The sequence below is a fragment of the Tympanuchus pallidicinctus genome, unplaced genomic scaffold (genome assembly GCF_026119805.1).
Source record: "Tympanuchus pallidicinctus isolate F22 unplaced genomic scaffold, pur_lepc_1.0 scaffold12, whole genome shotgun sequence".
In the NCBI taxonomy this organism is placed as follows: domain Eukaryota; kingdom Metazoa; phylum Chordata; class Aves; order Galliformes; family Phasianidae; genus Tympanuchus; species Tympanuchus pallidicinctus.
The window spans coordinates 12,663,097-12,671,163 of NW_026294637.1; the positions used below are offsets into that span (position 1 = coordinate 12,663,097).

General features: G+C 49.3%; 1 protein-coding gene across 1 annotated transcript in view; it reads right to left on the reverse strand.

Annotated features, from left to right (window-relative positions):
• Positions 1-5,636, reverse strand: part of RFX7 (regulatory factor X7) — a 51,457-nt gene extending 45,821 nt beyond the window's left edge. Inside the window, exon 1 of the mRNA XM_052671697.1 lies at positions 5,511-5,636. The gene's annotated coding sequence lies outside the window, so the exon portion shown is untranslated. The remainder of the gene's footprint in view (positions 1-5,510) is intronic.
• Between the last annotated feature and the right edge of the window lie 2,431 nt (positions 5,637-8,067).

Genomic DNA, 8,067 nt, shown 5'->3' on the forward strand with positions numbered 1-8,067 from the left:
TCATGGACAGGATGGAGCAGCCATGCTCTAGGAAAAGAAAAAGCGGCAAACAGGGAAGGATTTATTTTGCTCAGTTCAAGAGATGCACACCACAGATGGCTATATCCTGGCACTGTTTAGAATTTGCTTACTGCCAAAGAGAAATAGGCACGTAAGACAATCAGACAAATGGTTTCATGGCAATACCTTCCCCTGGAGATGACTCTCACCTTAAAAGTGCATTTTCCCCTACAACTGCAACACACAAGCTACCCTGACCACCGCATGCAGAACAGATGGAGTCAAATGAAACCAACTCCACTTTCTGTCTCTACGTATTTGAGGAAGCAGAGTGTGGAGGAGAATGACATGCTGCTAAATGCCTTACCCACGGAAGGCCAGCCCCCCCAAAATCACTGAAATACGGTCCACACATGAACATTTTCCTATGCATTTGACTGCTTATATACTATGTTGAGAAATACACTCAGAACAGGCAAGCATTACAATCATCTGCAGACAGCAGAACCACAGAGCCAGGGAACAGTGGGTAAGCAATATTTATGGTTTTAAAGCACCTCTTAGCCGAGAAGCTCAAAGTACTTCTTCAAAGGGGGTAAATACACTTCTAACATTACTTGGGCTTATTGAATTAAATGTAGCTTGTATGTCTTGTCAACAATTTTGAGCTCTTCTTCACAATCATTAGTAATCTCCTATTAAATATTTTCTAATACAAATTACAAAAGCTTTATTTCCCACCTCCAGTGATGAAAACCACCTCCAGGAAGGAGGGGTTGGTTGTTGGTGCACTTTAGGCTGGAGGCACAGAACAACTAAAAAGAGCCTGGAATCAATTATGGCAACTGAAATTCTCCACTCAATTTCAGCAGACAGTTTAACAAAAAATAGAGGTTTTTTATTTTTAGTTTTTGCTGTTATTTCCTGCCCTCCTCTCTCAAGCTACAGAAAATCGTAAGAGTAAATGCAGCTGGATTGGTCTACTGATGAATCCAACCAGACTCAAATACACCACCTTTTTAAAAAGTACTTACAAGGTGTTACAGGAATTTCAAGCGCAGAAGAAAACTACTGAAAAGGTGTTTGCACCTGCATTTGCTAAGAGCCTGGAACACAAACCCCTCAGCCTCTCTCCTTATTGTCAGTCGCTTTATTAAAAATATTAAGACTGTCAATCATGCTTTTCTACTCATCTAACCATATAAATAAGCAGCAATTCCTATTATGAAAAATCTCAATAGCATTTCCTAAATTGTGGAGTATTTCCTCTGCCAGTAGTCAAGTGACAACCTACCCTTGGTGACAACGACTAACGAGGAGTGAGAGATGCACTTGCAATAGCCCGAATGATGCAAGAAAGACAAAGACACGACAAAGAACTGAGCTTTCCAAAGAAAATATGGTATTGCAATCAGCTAATCTGGTCTTTTAGTGCAACGTGAAAAGCCCAGAACTCACAAGAGCACAATCCACCTCCCAGTCCTACTTCAGTGTGAGGCAAACCAGGCCTAGGACACACGGAAATTTGGCACTATATGGCCCAGCTCATGAGGCTTTTGCATTATAACTTCTAGCTAGAAAAGTGATTTGAGGACACAAGTTATAAATCTGAAGCCTACACCCACGTCCAGTTCAAAGGACTGCAGAAGTAATGCTCTGTGTTTGCTATCCTGTGCTGCCCAGCCCTTAGCACAGCTTACAGATGATATACTGGGGGGAGGGGAAGAGAAATTAATCTTGGGCAGAATTACTACGCTCCAATCACAACAGATGCCCATAGGACAAAAAGAGCTGAGATCCAGGCTAGGTGAAAGAAGCTGCGGCCAACCCATGCACAGATGCAAGTACCAGATTACCATTTACAGCAGTAAACAAGACCTCATTTAAGAACCACCACCACTCGTTCAAAAAACAAACCCCTTCATTTCTCCATTGTGTGTAGCTACGGACTGGACTTTAAATTAATGCAGTAAGCAAAAGGGTGAAATTGCCTAAAGCTGCTGTTCTGTTTTTTTTTTTCCTCCTCCCAGCAGGCACAGAGAGCCTCAGACAACACCTCTCTTCCCCAGCGGTCTCCATACCTCGGTCCTTGTGCCACATTCTGCTGCATACATACATTGCTGCCTTTGGCTACAGATATTCTTTGCTAACTTCATGTTCATCCTCTGCCAGCGTACATCTGGATACAGAAATACCATCAAACAAACATCACGTTTGTAAATACAGTCCCCTCACCCAAGAAAATAACTGAAGCCCCATTAGTCTATAGGCTCAGACAGCTGAGTGGGGAGGTTTCCCGCCTCAGGCTCTAACGTCTGGACAAAAAGCTATTAATAAATATAAACGCTTTAATGAATCTAAAGGGGAATAAACAAGGCAGATCAGGGTCCAGTGTTCAGCAGAGGAAGACAAGGGCAATTCACCAACCTGCCCCAACTAACATTAATCAGCCGTCTGGGCTCTGCAAAGACGTATTCTTCTGTCTAGACTCCTAATCCGTCAATGGGAAAAGACATCTAATATTATTTCTGTCTTTTCATCGACACCGTAAGAACACGTCTGACTGTCTGAACAAGTCACTCACATAATGTGAAACAAAATCAGACATGACTTTGTTGGATGTGCTCGTGTGGGGCAGCTAGGAAAAGCACAGCCAGACAGCGCTGAACTTCATTTCAGTTTGGCTGCAGTAATTAATTGGCTGCAGTAACTAATCAGCTACAGCTACCTGCCGTACCTGGCCTGCTCTACATACGTGGTGTTGGAATGGGGAGAAACACTTCCCAGTCTGTTTTTAAGCACAGCTAAGAAAACCTCTCTCCCCCTCCCCAGACAGGTCACTTAATATAGTAACAAAAACAAGCAGAACCCAGACTGGACTCCTAGCAAGCACACTGTCAAGTCTTCACTACATACACTGATGGTGCCTTTCATTTTAACCAGAAGGACTTCGCCTATTGTTTGGTTCTAAGGGACTTTGCACGTTCACAATTACTCGAGCTACTCTTGTCAAACTACATTTTAATTTAATAAACAGAACAAATTAAGCACGAGTTGAAATGCTGAACAACTCATTGTCCCCTTGAGGCCCACATCACATACTATATTTATATTTGTCTGTGCAGTGGAAGGACAAGCACAGACTTGTTTGTGATCTTCAAGTCCAGCACTTCAGTAGCTGCTATATTCTGCTACGCTATTTTCCTCGTCAACACTTTCTGAACACTAAAATCTTTTTGAAAAAGAAATTAAAAACAAATGAAAACAACTAAAAATATCCATCCACTGTATGCAAGTGCGTAGGAGAAAAGAGGAAAAAAAAAACAGAAAACAATACAGAAGGGTGCTTATCTAGGTGTGCTAAATCCTTAAGGAAGGAAATGAGGACTTGGACATGCCAACTGGTCAGCACACACAGCTGGCAGGGCAGGGAGACAGGGGAGGAAGAGGAGGAAAAGCAGAAAAGAGGAAGCTCTCTTCTGCACGTTGCACCCAGCTATGTTAGCAACAGAGCACTGCCATTTTCAGAAGCCTCCCACACTCGTGCACTACTTGCTCCTCATCAGCACACGGCAGCTACTGACCAGGACAACAGGCTCCAGACTGCAGTGCAGAAAGGGCGGCTTTCTGCTCTGAGTGCAGCATGCACGATGCCCTGGCACTGCTCAAACAACTGCAGCCACACTGAAGCATGAACTCACACGGGACTTGAGCTCCAAATGAAAGCTGTTTGACAGTTATACAAAAACAGGTAAACACATGGAAATCCTAGAAGTCATGAAGGATGTGAAAACATTTAGGGGAAAAAAAAAAAAAAAAAAAAAAGGTTTTATTACAGAAATGACCTGATGTTAAATACTGCATTTCTGCACACAAACCACTGCACACAGCGGAGCCGATGCTGTCTGGAAGAGGCAGAGAAGTGCCAATATGGTGCAAGGCTGCCAGGTAGCCAGGGAGGAAAGGTCACCATCCTGCAGGGAACGCCAGAGAAGCACCCAGGAGACGGGGCTGCAAGGTGCTGGCACAGCCTGCTGGCACCGGGCGCCCAGCAAGACCCTCACGCAGTGCTCTGCATTCCTTTGTGCCCAACGCAGGCAGGCTATTCACTGAGTGTACCTGAATGCAAGAAGCAATCTGCATTTAAAACGCTAATGTATACTCTCTTTTCTTGAAAAGAAAACCCAGAATAAAAGGGGACGTTTTGCTAAGTAGCCATTTTGTCTTCAACTTGGACATGATACCTAATCTGAATGCAACGTAAACATGCTCCTGAGGCTCGCCTCCAAACAGCACATTCATGGAGAGAGAAGAAAATCCAGAAAGGATGTCACAAAACAGCTTAATAAATTAGGACACCGTGAAGATGCAATGATCCAAACAGACAGGAAATTCTGCAGTTTGGAGCTCTTCTCTAGGTCACGTTGTAGAACAAAAACAACCACCAAAACAAAAGGTAGCAAGTGCTGGTTAAGGACAATGAATTATTATTTACCATTTCAACTCTAAGAAAAACAGCCAAACGAAAGATTTCAATTTCACTATGCATCCAGACGTAGGGTATGTGTATGTATACAAATACAGCAAAATCGCTCACACAAAAAAAAGATATTTGGACTTGCCTTCTTCGACAGCCACACCAATTCAGAACAAAAAGCTAAACACGGTACGAAGCAATGTAGTGGATCAATGTCTTTTAGTAGGATGAATCCATGTACAGAAACACATATAAGAAAAGCATTACCTAGGAAGAGTAAACTCTATTTCCCATTCTCCACTTCCTGGCCCTACATCACTCCCTTCAACCAGAAACGGCCTTTAAAAACATAGAAACGTAAATTCTGCAGGTGGTACCTCCTGCAGCTGGGGGGTGGGGAGGGCACGCCAAAATACTTTATTCGCACAGCAAGCAGAACTCGATTCATCACATCCCCCCAGACACACGGAATTCAGTATAATGTCGTTTTGCTATAAATTTTGATTAAATTTAAAGAGGGGGGAAAAAAAAGCAACACGGATTCCTGGATAGATACTTGCAAACCATCACAAGTTTGAGCCAGAGCTGCATTCGCACGCCTGCCCAGGAACTGTGGGGAGGCTGCGAAACGCACCTGTGTGCAGCGTTCCGGGCTCCTTCATCGCCGTGCTGGGGGCTGCTCTCTCACCAGGAAGCAGCGGCAGCCCGTGGCGCACGCCGCCCGCTTACAAAGCCTCCAGCAGGTGAGAGGAGACCCGGCAGGTTAAACGGCGCCGCAGCGCAATTGCCATCACCGCGGGACACAAACGCGCTGACCGAGCCCCGTTACTCCGGGAAGACACGGCGCCCTGCTCGCACCGCCGCGGCCCGGCACACCTGCGCGTACCGCGCGCGCTCCCGACGGCGCCGTGCCCGCGCGCCCCGGGGCGCCGCTCAGCAGGGTGGGCCCGGCGGCTCCGCGCGCCCCGGCACAAAGGGGCCGCGCCCCCCCCGCTGCTGCCGCCGCCCGCCCGGCCCGCGGCCCGGCCCTTACCAGATGGAGCTACGGATCTTGTGCCGCAGCGCGCTGGCCTCGCCGCCCTGCAGCCCCGGCACCAGGGCCGGCAGGGCCCCGGCGGGCGCGGGGGTGCCGGTGAGCCGCCGCGGCGGCTGCCCCTCCGCCTGCTGCTCCTCGGCCATGGGGGCGCGGCGACGGCGCGGGGACGCGGAGCGGGCTGGCCGCACTAGGCCTCTGCCGCAGCCCTCGAGTGAGTCGCCTTCCCTCGCCGCCCGGGGGACATCACGGGCGGGGAGCCGCGCCGCGCCCCGCCGCTACGCCGCAGGATGGCGAGCCCGGCCCTCGGCACGGCGCATGGCGGCCCAGTCCTCCTCCGCCGCCCCGGCGCAGGGTCGCTCCGCCGTCGTCCCGCTTCGCAGCACCTGGCCTGGCCCGGCCCGCCCCGCGCCGCCGCCGCTCCTCGCCCCGCGGCCGCCGTGCCCGCCCGGGCGCCCAGTGCGCAGGCTCGGCGCTGCCCGAGCAGGCGGGCCGCCCCGCCGGGAGGGGGCTGGGGCCGGGGCCGGGCCGGGGCGGGGGCGCGGCCGCGGAGGGACGGGAGCGGCTTCCCCCTGCGGTGGCCCTGGGCCGGCCTCGGGGTGCCGGGCGCGGGCGGACTGCGTGTGCGTGTGCGTGCACCGATGCGCGGCTGTGCGGAGCCGGGCGTGAGAGGCACGGGCAGCGCCGAGCACGGAGCTGTCGCTGCGGACACGTGAGCCCCTCCCGCGGCGCGCGGCATTACATCAGCCGCCCGCCCCGCACCTCTCGCCCTCCGGGTGCTGCGCACAGCCGCCCATCCTCCCGCACCTGGCGGTGTTTGTAAACAGCGCACGGAAACGCCGTTAACGCGCACGTAGCCCTCACTGCTTCCCAAAGAAGCCGTCGCCGAAGCGGAGGGGCCGCCCCTCGCCCCGGCCTGCTCGCCTCCCGCAGCTCCCGCGAGCACCAGAAGCCGCTCCGCTGCTCCTCTGTTCCCAATCCCTCCAATTCCAGTAGCATTCGAGCAGGAACTCGCCATTTTCCATCTGATTTATACCAGCACCAAACAATCACCTCCCAAATGGCCCTAGATGTGCCTCTCTCTCCTTCCCCCAATGTTTTCATGCAACACGAGCCCCAAAAGCAGCAGTCTTTCATCTAGCGGTGCCATCCCTGTGCCCTCCTGCAGCACAGGGCACCCAGCCCGGTCTCCCCGGTCAGTGCTGAGCTGGGTGCAGTGGAACCCCTCTTAGCCTGGGCAGAGGGACGGGCGCCTCAGCACCTTCTCACACTGTACCTGAGGATAAGCGGGGTGCCTTCCTGGCCTGCAGTGATCCCTGATAATGTGGGCCTTACATACTATTGATAAAGTAAATACACATGGTGTTGCTAAATGAAGGAGATGAGCATTTGTAAATGTCTGTTACCAAACAAAACAAGAGTTTTTTGAAATTAAATCTTCCCTTACATTTCTGCTTCCCTAAAGTCAAAACATTAATGGATATGGCAGTGACGGGGATTTTCTTCTCCTCATAAAACCTCTAGTCAGAATCACAAAAATGATGTTCTCTCTTGTTCCTTCTTCTTACTAAAAACTTTACTTTGATTGGAAATTCCTGAAGAATATCCAAGAAGTGAGTATAACCACAAGTAAAAATTGTAATCAGAAGTGAACATAAAGGCTAGCAACTTCAATATACTTTTTGATCAGCACACATGTAACCTTGTACAGTATGACCGAGCTGATCCTGGTAGTATTTCCTAGCTTTGTTTGTCAGCTGCTTCTGCTGAGATCCGTGGTTTGACCCTTTGAAATCTGAGGGAGAGCTTACCCCACTTGGATCCCAGGCCTAAAAATGTTCTCCCTCACTGAAACTGATGGGCCTGCATATCAGAGTAAGGTTCAACAGATGTGCATCATGTTTGGAAGGACCACAGACTATTACAATATATTGGAAAAATATATATAATTTTAACATAGCATTCAGTCAAAACCAGCAGCTGGAAGACAAACTTATTATTTAGTTCCTTGTTAATTTCCAGCAATGTCAAATTGTAGTCATACTTATTTATAGGTGTATCGGCATCATATGACCAAAAAAGAAATTAGTCACATCTGTTCTGCAAAACCTGCTGCACTGGGCACACGCTGGCACCCTCACACCACCACTGCCACCCTGCAACCACACCTGGTGCTTTAGGGCAGAATGGGATTAAATTGGCACTGAGATGAGTTAAGTGGGACAGAATCCCAGGTTGCATTGTTGTGGTGGAAGTGGACTCCAGGCCTCAAACCTATGTGTGCACTTCCATATCTCACCACCAATTTACCTTTTTTTACTTTTTTTTTTTACTTTTTTTCCTGTGCTCCTGTGGTGTGAAGCCTTTCAACTGCAAGCCGGTTTCTGTTGCTGGGTCACTAGCTGTGATGGGAACATACAGAGGCCCAAAATAAAATTGGGGTCTCCTAATGACTGATTTGGCCAGTAGGTGTTATTGCTGCAAAAGTTTTAAAGAGCAAAATCCAGAGAAGTCTGTTATGGAATCAAATAGCAACAACACAAAAGGCCACACTGTT